The following is a 13,175-nucleotide window of genomic DNA, read 5'->3' as shown; positions in this document are numbered from 1 at the left end:
TAAATTTCACAGATACGACAAACATGACATATTCTTAATTCCTGCAAAGTTCTACAGAATTTGATGTTGGCTGCAAAAGGGACATACTATCTTTAACGTCATTTGTCTACTGAAACGTTAATCTATACGTGTCAGTCTCCGTACCTTGCATTTGTTGGAATAGTATACAATGCAATGTCCGCTGGAAGAGCAGTATTAATACTGTAAATAAGACTCCATTATTTTAATAATTTAGTTTTATTTTAAATATTTATTAAAATTATTAAAGAAAATCACACTTTCTATGTCAGTTTTTGAGTAATTTTTTTTTACTACCCTTGCCCAAAAGAGCTCTGTACTGAAAAATAAGGCAAATTTGACAAAGTAAGTATCCTTTTTGTTTCATTAATTCAATGAATTAATTTATCATATTGCATCCAACTGATTTTATTTTTCTACCCTTAACAAAATTGAAAAAGCATCATTTTAGCATGTCAGTATAGATTAACTTCAGAAGCCTTTAATTAACGAGGAAAATGAGATATTATTTTTTACTTTCAGAGGCGGATAATGAGGCGATCTTGGGAGATAGAGAGAGATAGAGAGCGAGAGAGAGAAAGAGAGAGAGACTATAACAAATAGAGAGGAATATAGGGAGATGAACACGAAGAAAACAGACCAAAAGCCATGAGGATGGTGTTTTCACATTTAATGTAAAAATGCCATCGAAGAATGGAACAATATTTCTTTTGTCAGAAATACCAATAAGAAGCACTTGAATATAAAAATAGGTCAACAGTCTCTCTCGTTTACATTTATTATAGTTAAAATATTCCTTATTTATATTTTAAGGTATATGTAGATTAAGTATTAAGATATAAATATAACAAATATGCATATAGAGTTCTTCCAAGAAGTTCATAATTGCTAAGATTTACCTTCATCTATAATATGTATGTACAGTACGTCAATATGTTGCAAATATTTTTAATTTTCACTTGTAAACAAAAGATTCTTTAAGCGGGAATGCACTACTTGTAGCTACTTGCGCCCTCTATATAGCAAACAATGCCTAAGCGGTACCTGTTGCTCCCCATGATCCCCTTTTTCTTATGTTAATTGAGAGCTTATTTGATGAGATAACCACCTGTCAGTGACCATTCAGGGAGGTGTAATCCGTCCTGACCAAACTAGTGCAGACAGGCTTTAAATGATACACAGCACAAAGGGACTAGACATGCTGCAATGGAATATGGCCATTTGGTCCATCGCTAATTCCTCATGTAGTCCAATTCGTCCATTTCCAGTTTGACTATACCGTAGTGCAAACGTCCAGCTTACTGGTTCATTGGGATCACCGCTAAATCATTCAAGCAACGGGCTGGAACAGAGCAAATTCAGTGTTTGCATGGCCTTTTGTGATCGCCTCCTCTATTGTTTAGCACTAAACTGTTTGGAACCAGCAACCTTGACCACACCAGTATGAAGTCATATTGATGTGGTCTCATACAATTTTGTGTGCACCCAGTTCTTCTCTCTTTTCGTTCAATGCATAGATCAATGAGTCAATGGTGTACTTTACATTTTGTGATAAACCCCTATAGCCTTCGCTATATTCTAGTGGAACCTATTTCACTCTAGACTGAATGGGTAAGAAACTTGAAGGGCATTAGACCGAATGGAGATTAGATTAAATGGAAAATGGTCTTAAAACCCATTGCAAACTTCACAAATATCAACCTAAAACCCACCGCACACTCTACGATCCGACCACAATGCGATTTTAGAAGATTTTGTCAGTAGTATTTGACACGGACATTCAAACAAGTAAAACGTTATTATAGACCAAGGATCTGAATAATCGTATGATAACATTCGGTGATAAATCCCTATAGCCTTCGCAATATTTTAGTGGAACCTATTTCACTCTAGACTGAATGGGTAAGAAACTTAAAGGGCATTAGACCGAATGGAGATTAGATTAAATGGATAATGGTCTTAAAGCTTATCTGCCGTAGTTTACAGGAGGGATTAAACCGCTCGACAAGGTCACCTGACAGGTGGTTATCTCATCAACTCAGCTCTCAGTTAACATAAGAAAAAGAGGATCATGGGGGACCAATGGTCACCGATTAGGCATTGTTTGTTATATAGAGGGCGCAAGTAGCTACCAGTAGTGCAGCGGGCCTTTAAAACCCATTGCAAACTTCTCAAAAATCAACCTAAAACCCACCGCACACTAGACGATCCGACCACAATGCGATTTTAGACGATTTTGTCAGTAGCATTTGATACGGACATTCAAACATGTAAAATATTATAGACCGAGGATCTGAATAATCATATGAGTACAGGTAATACAAAATGTTGGTATGGGGTCATGAATTTGGTTCAAATGAACATATTGGAAGCATATGCGATTTTACAATATTCAGTGATCGTTGTCGCGGTTGAAATCGAGTCTTAAGTTATGAAATTGTAAATGATAAACTCTTTAATTTGTATAGCTCCCTCTCAAGGTCAAGATATTAATTAATCTTTAAAACAATGTTTCTTGACCAAAATCGACCAAGTAGCTATTCCCGTTTGGAAATTATATATCACAAATACATATTCTGATATTTGTATGGTTGCAACTACCATTGTACGGCCGTAGGCGCTATTACAAATTTATCAAAATTTACCCGGAGCACCGGTAAACTTTAATATTCCATTTTTCTCGAAAGCAGAAGTGTTTTAGGGGCTAAATTTTCTAGTGTTTTTGATACATCCACAAGTGCATCCAAATATATCAAAATGGTAAAGAATCACTATCCACCCAATTTTCAAAATTTCCCAAAACTTTGTATTACCTTGAAACAAATTTCAATTTCAAGGGATCTCATGCTTCGTTGGAAGAGGAAAAGTTTAACCGGCTCAAAAAATTAGTAATAGGGACTTTTAGATTTGCGTGGACTGATACGTGTGACGTCCATTCAAGGCAGTGCATTAAAAGGACGTCGATCGTAGCAATCCACGTTGTCGTTGTGCAAATCTAAAAGCCCCTAATGTCAGACTGCGGTAGGGTGATTGTCTACGATTTGAAGCTGATTCGGTTTTTATTTTGACTAGAAGAGTTAAAAACACGACAATCCTGGTTGTTAGTATTATAATTATTATTTCTAATCTAAACCAGGAAGATGATGTTTGTTTAAATTTTCTATTTTGTACAATTGCCATTTCTTCGAAAATCGGATCGCAGGACGCTCGTGTACGTGTGCGGTCACGGTGAGCTTCAGACAATAGGGACTTTTAGATTTGCACAACGACAATGTGGATTGCTACGATCGACGTCCTTTTAATGCACTGCCTTGAATGGACGTCACACGTATCAGTCCACGCACACCTAAAAGTCCCTAATTTCAATAATCTGGTACGTCACCTTAGAAAATGTTTAAACATGACAACTAAATATTTATATACTAATGAATGAGTTCTATGAGCAATACAATAGAGTAATGAAATTGTCCTTGATTTGAGTTCTCGAAAGTCCTTGTGATTGTATTGGATTTAGACAAAATGTGAGAAATATGAGGATTGAACTAAAATCGTATGTATCATTGCCATATGGATGATCACGAAAATATCGTTAAAGGGATAGTTGAGTTCTGTTGCAGAGGGCGCTATACACAAAACAAAAATTTGTGAGATAATGAAAAACTGAGTTTCAAATTTGAAAGAACATGATATTTAAATGACAAAATCATCTTTGTTTGATCAAAATTGGTTCAGAAATGGCTGAAATATAACGATTTCTAATACTTGTGTACCACCACAAATAATAGATATTTTGAAAAATTTGAAAATACCGTTGAAAAAAAATGAAATAACGCCTTTTACGTCGATTTCAGCCAATGCCGATGATGTTTTTTGTAGTTGCTTATATTACGCACAACCAGCCGGCCCATGTATTATTATTTTTAATCAAATAATTAATTAACGGTCACCGGGTTTTAAAGTGGAGCTGAATTGGTATGCTCGTATTGGCTAAATTTCACAAATTTTGGGGTCTAAAATTACCTTCATGGCAATTTTAGGTTCTAAAAGGGCACTATAAATGTCATAGATAAGAATAAGAGCAATAACCATGCACTTTGAAGGCATTTGCGGTCTGAAAACAGAACTCAACTATCCCTTTAATCATGATGCGATAAGATGCTACCATATGAACATTCTGGCCCGTTGACTTCATCCTGCTTCTGTTTCTTCGCTAGATGGCTATGTCGGTATCCATAGGCAAAATAGACAGCAGTACCTGCAATAAATAGAAGCAAAACAACAACATGACAAAGTAGAAACTGAGCACCAAGAGTATCAAGTGAGACAAGCATGAGCACTTTTCAAGAACCCACTATTAATGTTGATAGTTCAATTAGTATTATTGTTAATAATCATTATAATTATCATTATTATCATCATCATCGTCACCATCATCATCATTGTCATTAATGTCATGGTCATTATCATCATTATCATTATCATCATCATCATCATCATCCTTATCATTATTATCAATATAATTATCATTATTGATTTGTACTCGCACACAGACTCACCCACACACTCATTAAGAGATGTTGTGGTCTGACAGATAAGTCACCACGCGGTGAATTACAAGGTACGGGGTCCGAATCCATGTGACTGCACCAAAGTCCTTTTGTAAGAAAACAATCTATATTTGCCACACTGCACTCGGGTGAAGTAAAATGGGTGCCTGGTTGTATCATTCTTTAAGTATTATCAACCCTTTGGAAGCTAAAGGGGATGTTATATCATTATACATGTATCATAATAACGCGCTTCATAATAAGAACTTAATATTGAAATCATTTTGAAGTCATTTGTAATTATGATTACCTTGGTATCTCGATAAACAGAAATGGGAATTTCAGATTTAAAAATATTCATTATTCATGAGAAATTTCATTTGGGTTAGTTAAACATGTTCAACCCTCACAAGTTCCTTCGTTAGAATTGTGTGCACATTTATTACGTGGGAAAGAACTTCGTTTAGAATAGAATAAAAGCAGTTAGACAAATATTGTTTTCCCAGTGGAAAAAAACAGTCAACCACAAGTATATTTGCGAATTGCTAAATATTCTGGCAAAACTAGTTGTCATGATTTCTTAAATGTATGACTTTTCGAAATTTGACATTAAAATGCATATTGGAATTAGCGAGTTAGCTATGAAATTCAATTACTGTTCCACAAACATATTTGGCTTACAGTTAAAATAATACTCTAAATTTAATTGCTGAGGATGGTTTGATTTTCATTATAGGATGGCGTATAATTACAACATGTGTTATAGATCCTGTAGGCCTGACTTGCTCAGATAATATTTATTATAATAATAATAATGGCTTCTTTCATAGCGCACATGTCCGCCACGTCGTGACGTTCCTGGCGTTGCCCGATATTAACGCAATCGCAAAAGATGACTCGTGTGCTGACTCACCTATAGCTAACCAAACTAGATATCGCACCCACGCCCCGGTGCTCAGACGCAAAAGAAGAAAGATGTCTGCCACGATGCTTATATATGGCACCAATGGAACACACTTGATCTGATAAGCAAAACGTAACAATGAGAAATTATTGAGGTGTAAATATTTTGAGGAGCTTGATATTTTCGTCAGAAATATAAACTTAATAAGAGAAGAACAAAAATTCACCAAAGTTTGATGTGTCTGGGATAAACATCTTGTTTAAAATAACAATAATGGGAACATACTAGAAAAGGGGGAAATACCTATTTGAACAGCGTCATAATTTACTCTGAAATCCCACTGTCGATTTAAAAAAATCTTTTTCAAAGTTTGATGTGTCTGTGATTAATACTTTATTCAAAATAACAAAAATTACAAATATTGGAAAAGGGGAAAAATACCCATTTGATCAGCATCTTAAATTATTCTGAAATGCCATCTTCGATGAAAGAACATCGTCGTTACAACATAAACGTTCACAACCTGACGATTAGCAGTCGGTAACGAGAAAACTTAAATCTATGACTACGTTATTGGAAAGCAGTAGAAAATACCCCCCCCCCCCGATACTCCTTATTGGTATGAATGAACGCAATGGAGAAACCGGTTTACTAACATAATTATTCAAGTTTGTATGGACGTTTCTTTCTCGAGTACATAGCGACTAGGTATGTTATTAACCTGTTATTCATGAATGAACTTCAATACTTGAAATCCAATCTGCATATATATTATGCTATGTATGGTGAGCCTCGGGCAAGCTAGCTTTCGGGTTGACAAGAATAACCTTTCTTTTAACAGTACGCACAACAATTGAATGTTTTAGTAAACCGGTCCATTTAATATAAACAAAACTCTGAGACCAAATAGACAAAATATGGTAGAGCCGACATAAAATGAATATCTCATTTTCATTTCATTTATGGAAACATTTTGTTTACTTTTTTTGTTTTAGAAATTACAGTAATCTGTATCAAATAAAGAGGTTGATAACTGGCGCTCTTAAAAATTAATGAACTAAGTAAAACACTGGAATGTGCCTAGAATAATTTAGTTTATAAAGACAACCCATATCATGAAAAGAGTATGTTCTAACTGGTTTGATATGCCATGTTTCATTTCAATAGATATTATTCCATTTGAGTTAACTGCCCCCATAAATAAGGACCATGTTTGGGTGATTCATGGGCTCCACACGAAACTTACACTAAAATAATCCTCCGACTTTGTTGCTTGGTGATGCATCGGGATCACAAGAAAAGAGAGAAGAGCAGCTACCGTGAAGAACACTAGTAAAAGTATTGCCCACCAGTCCCCAGCCGCGAGGTTCTTGTTGCCACACTGTACAATCGCAAGAGCACACACCTGGAAGGTCACGGAGATGACCAAGCTGATAAGGACACAACGACCCGGAGGGACACCGGCGAAGTTCTTGATGATAGGAACGTTTCGGTATCGTTCATTCAGGGTCCCCGCGATGTTGCTTGTTTGACGACCCATCTGAGAATTAGGGCGATGGGTAAGCCTTTGTCTATCATCATGTGAGTATACGTCTTGATCACCATCGGGAATGTCCTCTGCAGTTTTCTCAGTTTCGTCCCGAGATTCGTCTGCTGTTGCGCCATACCGTGTAAGCTCTGAGGCTGTGGTCTCAAAATCGGTAGGTTGGTAACGTATAACTATTAGAGCACCTGAAACGAATGCAAATGAACTTAACGTCCCGACAGAGAGAAAGTGAACCAGCTGATCCATTGAGAAGAATAATGTCAGCAGAATTGTGAGCAATAATGGGACGACAGTTGCATTGACGGGTACTCCGGTTCTTTCGTTTATTCTGGCTAGGGAAGGAAAGAGAAGGCCGTCATTGGCAATAGCGTATACACAGCGAGACATAGGTAACATTGCGCCTAAGAGGGCTGTGAACATACCGCTTATGGCGCCAAAGGCCACTGCCCATCTGGCCCAAACGACGCCATGGTGAGCCAGAGCACTTGGAAACGCCGCATTGACATCGATGTCGCTATATGGAACCATCAAGGTCAGTGATGCCGTAGCCATGACGTTCATAATGATGGTGACCATCACAGCAATGAAAGTGGACACGGGAATGCTTCGCTTTGGGTTCGTTGCCTCCTCGTTACAGATGGCTATCGTATCAAAACCTACAAAGGAGTAAAAGACAGTTGCAGCGCCCGCTATGACACCTTCTATTCCAAATGGAGCAAAGCCACCGCCATCTGTCCAATTCGAGAAGTCTGCTAAGCGGATCCCTAAACCAAAGATGAGTAGTACAACCAGCATGTTGATAGAGAGAAAAATGATATTCACCCACGATGAAACGGACACACCTAGTAGTACAAAAACACCAGTAAAAATTTCAATTGCAACTGCGAGGAGGTCAGGGTACTGAGCAATATTCGGAGCTTGCCACAGTTGTCCACCCATTATATGCTCGATGGTGAAATTGGAAATGGCATTGTCGCACATGTTGTCCACGTATCCACTCATTCCGCGACCAACCGAAGCAGAACCTACAACGTATTCGAGCACCAAGTTCCAGCCGATGAAGAAAGCCCACACCTCGCCAAGAGCAACGTACGTGAACGTATAAGCGGAACCCGTCCGATGGATCTTTCCCGCAAATTCTGCATAGCACATGGCCGCAAGAAGGGCTACAACCCCTGCAAGAAGATAGGACACCAGTATGGCAGGACCGGCTGTGTCCTTGGCGACTACGCCAGCGACGACGTACAGTCCTGGACCAACCATGCTGCCTATCCCGAGAAGTGTTAGGTCAAAGGTGTTCAGCTTCTGCCGCAATTGAGACTCACGTATCTCCCCATTCGTCGGTATCTTCTTCGTGCGCGTCAAATTGGCGAGAAATTGTCTGCTATTATTTGACGCCATTTCTTTTACAGCTCGTATGTCTTATGTAGTCTTATGTAGAGGCTCAGGCATTTCCCCACCTGTAAAATTGTGAGTTGTTCTGAAGATACGCTTATCAGCATCGGACCAACTTTAACTCCACATCTTTTGGCAAGCAAAGTCGAACTTGAATCCTGTCAAAATAAGAAGAGAAATAATTTTGCAACAAAACATTTCACGAATCTTGTAAATTGCAATAGTAATTGGCAATCGCCTGACAAGCAAGCAAACAAGGCAACAAGAAAAGGGAATTTTTAGGTCATCCATATGGAGTCCAAATATTGGACTACGATCACCTCAACTTAACCCGTCCCCCTCGTCTGTTTGCTGCATCTGCCAAACAAGGCATATTGCCTTTAAAGTCTAACCTGTCTATAGCAACCGCCCAAGGGAAACACATAAAGTGGTCTTTGTAGATGGGTAGTCACTTAAGCAGGTTAGACCGTATCAACATTTTGAATGTATATTTAGTGTGTGGGGCCAAACATACAACTCGGGCATGGTAGCGAAGAGCGCTACAAAGAAAATGCTGTTTGAGAGATCTTTCAAACTACATTCAACCTTGGGTCATTGTAAGTATACAGCGCGTTTTTTGTTGATCAGTCAGCGGTAAGAAAATCCAATGCACTCAGCGTTATGAATAAGGACACAATCAGCAAGTAACAATAAAGGAACATCCAGCCTATAAAGAAAACAGACAAATCTGAAAATCTGAGTTCTGAATGAAATCACACACACAAAAACAAGAAAATAGTAATCAGTTTACGTCTGGGAACTTCAAATTGGCTGAATCGCTATTGTCGTTGCGACGTAATGCAGAAGTAATTTTCCATATTTTACACACACAAAATGACTAAAATGTCATTTTTTCAGAATGCATGACTCATGAGGGTCTTTTATATATTTATATCCGACAATCGATTGAAATGCATGTACTTAATTTAGCCTATGTTTCAATGGGATGTATTTAAAATTTTACTTATATGACGGTTGTGTGAAACGCAGGCTCCACTGGCCTACAAGGGGAATGGAAGGCCGTGTCTACTGATCCTTTCCAATACGATTCCCTACCACCAAATTAATGCATTACGATGAAAAAATCTAGCCACTTCAAAAGAGCACTGCAGAGGTCACCCCTCCCCTTTTCTCTCTCTCCTTATTTCTCTCGATCTATCTCTCTCTCTCTCTCTATCCTTCTTTCTCTCTCTCTCTATCCTCCTTTCTCTCTGTCTTTCTCTCTCTATCCTTCTTTCTCTCTCTCTCTCTCTCTCTCTATATATATATAAATATATAAATATCACTAGCCCTTTCTCTCTCTCTCTCTCTCTCTCTCTTTCTCTCTATCTCTCTTACTCTTTGTCTCTCACTTTTTGTTTCTCTCTCTCTGTTGATATTGGCGATCATGTTATTCCACAACTTTCTGTGTCTAGCCTTCACCATTAGCCCCACTCCCTGGTCTTTCTTCACTCATCTCTCTTTATCTCTCTCTCTCTCCTCAATTAACCATATCTACAGGCTGTTCAACTGTCGTACTCTTCCTCTCCCCTCCCCCTCCCACCCTCCCACCCCCCCCCCCCCCCACCATCTATTCTTTAGAGTGGCCGATATTGCATTCGAAATTTTCACATTCTATGTTATGCTTCGTCCAAAACCAAGTTAGGCCCATTTAACAAAACTCGACACTGCTTTGCATGATATTCACATATAGGATTTGAAATATAAACAAACATTATCTTAATCGATGTCCTACCTTTCGTACTTCCCCTAACGTTCTGCTTGTATGTCTTGCCGGTGATATTAAATTCGCTGGATTTGATAACTACATGACTGTATTTGAGCCAATATAGTGACTCTATTACAATATTCACTAATGCGGCACGAATAGAGCGTATTTCGTAAGCCCAATTATTACTATTGTAGAAAGGTCAGTTCAGTAGTTCAGTTTGTTTGTGTTTGCTGACCCACGACGACTCAGTATAGGTGAAAAGCCGGTGTCATATTTTCCGAAACAAAATCAAAAAGCAAAGTTTCGATGACAAACGAACTAGTCTCGTTCATGGACCTTGCATGTATAGCGAGGTTTTCGCTTCTCTGCAGAGGGGACAATGTCGTGTTCTTTGTTACTTGTTTAGAGTGAATGGATGCATGGCTCAGTGCCCTGTTTCACACAACCTTGTTATCAATAACAGATCTGCAATACTAATAGCTGTTATAAAGCTACCGACATTATTGCTTTTGAATGGATGAGAGCAAATGTTTTATAGAAATATGAGACTTCTTATTAATAAAAAGGTTTTGTGAAACGGGGCCTTGATACGTTAATCCAGTTCGTAGATACAAATTGCACAGGAAAATACGCAAGGGCACCAAATCAACAATTTTGTAGCAAACTTACGTGACTGAAATACACGAAGCAAGCAAGCAAGCACTAAGCTACTGACAGTAATATCCTGCAGTACCACATCATTGTAATAGGAGTACCTGAAAGGCGCCAACTCCACGTGACTGTTACACGTACTAAAGCTTCGAGCGAAAAGAGAGGTACGAGCTTACAAATATACACAATTATTAACTAATTGCAACATTAGATGTGTATCTATTAGAAAGCAATTTAACAATTTAGTTTTGAGGACTTTTTACAGGAAACTTCACCTGAAACGATGTTACCTGGTGCCATATTTTGAATGCACAGTTAAGGTCCAGCATGTGACCTCCCATCCCCCCTCCCCCCTTCGACCCGATTTCTTAGTTTTTAAGGTAAACAGGCAATTTCGAATTGTAAGATATAAACTAACGCACAGTATGAGCGTGGTCGAATAAACAACCATATTTTCTTTTGGGGAGTGACAGAAATGCGTCAATTAGCGAATAAATTTAATGCAAACACCCCCATCTGCGGCCTGCCTGCATGAGAATCACAACAGCAATGAGCACCTTCTTCCCAAGTGATTAAAAAAAACAAAAAACATATTAACTGTAATTGCCATAAGTATTTCCAATAGCAGTGAATATAGTAAATATTAAATTCCGCTTCCTTAGCAACGTTTTTGCTCTCAGTTTAGGTAACGAAACATTACTTGAGTGGAACATGTGGAATCTTACTTCTCCTTTTTTCTAAGTGTCTCAAACATACATGTTCCAGATATTTTGGTATTCCAACCATTATATTTTCTAAATATCTGAAAAGGACGCCAAACTAGGTTTTGCCGCATCTTTAGATCCCACATTGGTTTTAAGACTGAGGAAACAGAATTACCGAATTGATTTTATCCCCCAATAAAAAAAAGTTCTAATTAACTCATTATAACCCAAAATCAATGGGATTCGAATTTATTTGTACATGACACTTTATTCCATTCTTCTAATCCCAAGATTACTCTTAAAATTCAATACAATATCTCCTACTGCCCATGTCCAATATGCAGAGAGGCTAGTCTTGAAGAATGGGGCTGCAAATAGTATCGCCGGATAACTACAATTGTCAATAGTTCAGTTTTTATGAGAACTTTGAAATAAGGTACATTCAAAATTTAATCTTGTTTACTCTTTTTTAAGTTATTCTACATTCTTTTTCAGATGTAGCTATGATAGGCTTAATTATTCAGTTTTACTCAATATAATAATTGCTATTTAACATTATCTTTTAATGTATAATGTCACATTCTTTTCTTACTGATCCTCAAATATAATGTCAATATACACTTGTAAGGTCTTGTTTCATGTTTTCTTGCATTTTAATGTAAATATGACATTTTTAGTCTTCAGACTTTTGCCATGTCTTTTTATTGCAATAGAACCGAAATTGAATTCAATTGAACTGTAATTACATTTAATTATCCCGTGGACCGTATCAAACACATGTTGCTTCTCACAGACTCCGAGATTGCCAGTAATCAATAGAGTCCAGATGGCATGTTAGACTATTAGATTCCATTGTCGCACAGGGATTTTACGAGCAAAATATAATCAATTTCAATCAATCTTGTTGAATTTCTACACAATCGGTAAACAAGTCTTGGTTACAGATGTGAAGGTATTGCCATTGTAATTTTAAATCAGTTCAGTTCTCTCTAAGTATATTCAGAATCGTATTCTGTTTTTTAAAGGGAGTTCAACAGATGCGAAACGCCTTGATACACAGTTTATTATCAGTTAGTTGTTAGTCGTTACCCGGCCGTATCTACATCTCTTTCCTCTCAATTCTACATCATCAACGCATTCCATTATCATCATGTTATGGACAGGACGTATAACGTGGACATTTTTAGGGATTGATTGCTGATGGACAATGATTTCGGCTTGTGTGGATCCACTAGAGTGGCAAAACGAAATCCATCAATGACTATTGTTGCCAGAGGTACTTCTGACATCTCATCCATGTATAATGATGTTGTCCGTGTTCATCATCTACTAGATATGTAATGACCACTGCGACATCGTTAACTACGAATATTTCTGTCTGTGAGAGGAACGTTTTGTCACGAAGGAGTGACAGATTTGTCAGAATTAGTTCCATAAAAATTCATTGAACAAGGATATATACCTTATTGTATACCCCTTTCGCGGATCCCCTGTTTTTATGCGATTGAGACGAAGTCCATCTTAAAGACTCACTGTAGGTAGCCTTACGTGGTTCCCTTACGTTTGACATTTCATTCACCTTGCTTCTTATGGAGATGGCGATTACGGATGCATTAATCACTTGTTATGCTGTAGGTTATTTTCTAATCGTCGGTTGTCT

At 37.8% G+C, this 13,175-nt stretch overlaps 1 pseudogene; it reads right to left on the bottom strand.

Annotated features, from left to right (window-relative positions):
• Nucleotides 1–6,759: 6,759 nt before the first annotated feature.
• Nucleotides 6,760–10,284, bottom strand: LOC115924688 (annotated as a pseudogene).
• Between the last annotated feature and the right edge of the window lie 2,891 nt (nucleotides 10,285–13,175).

Source organism: Strongylocentrotus purpuratus, unplaced genomic scaffold, assembly GCF_000002235.5.
Source record: "Strongylocentrotus purpuratus isolate Spur 01 unplaced genomic scaffold, Spur_5.0 spur5_scaffold_16, whole genome shotgun sequence".
Taxonomy (NCBI): domain Eukaryota; kingdom Metazoa; phylum Echinodermata; class Echinoidea; order Camarodonta; family Strongylocentrotidae; genus Strongylocentrotus; species Strongylocentrotus purpuratus.
Note: the sequence above shows the minus strand (reverse complement) of the source record. Positions and strands in the feature narration are given on the sequence as shown.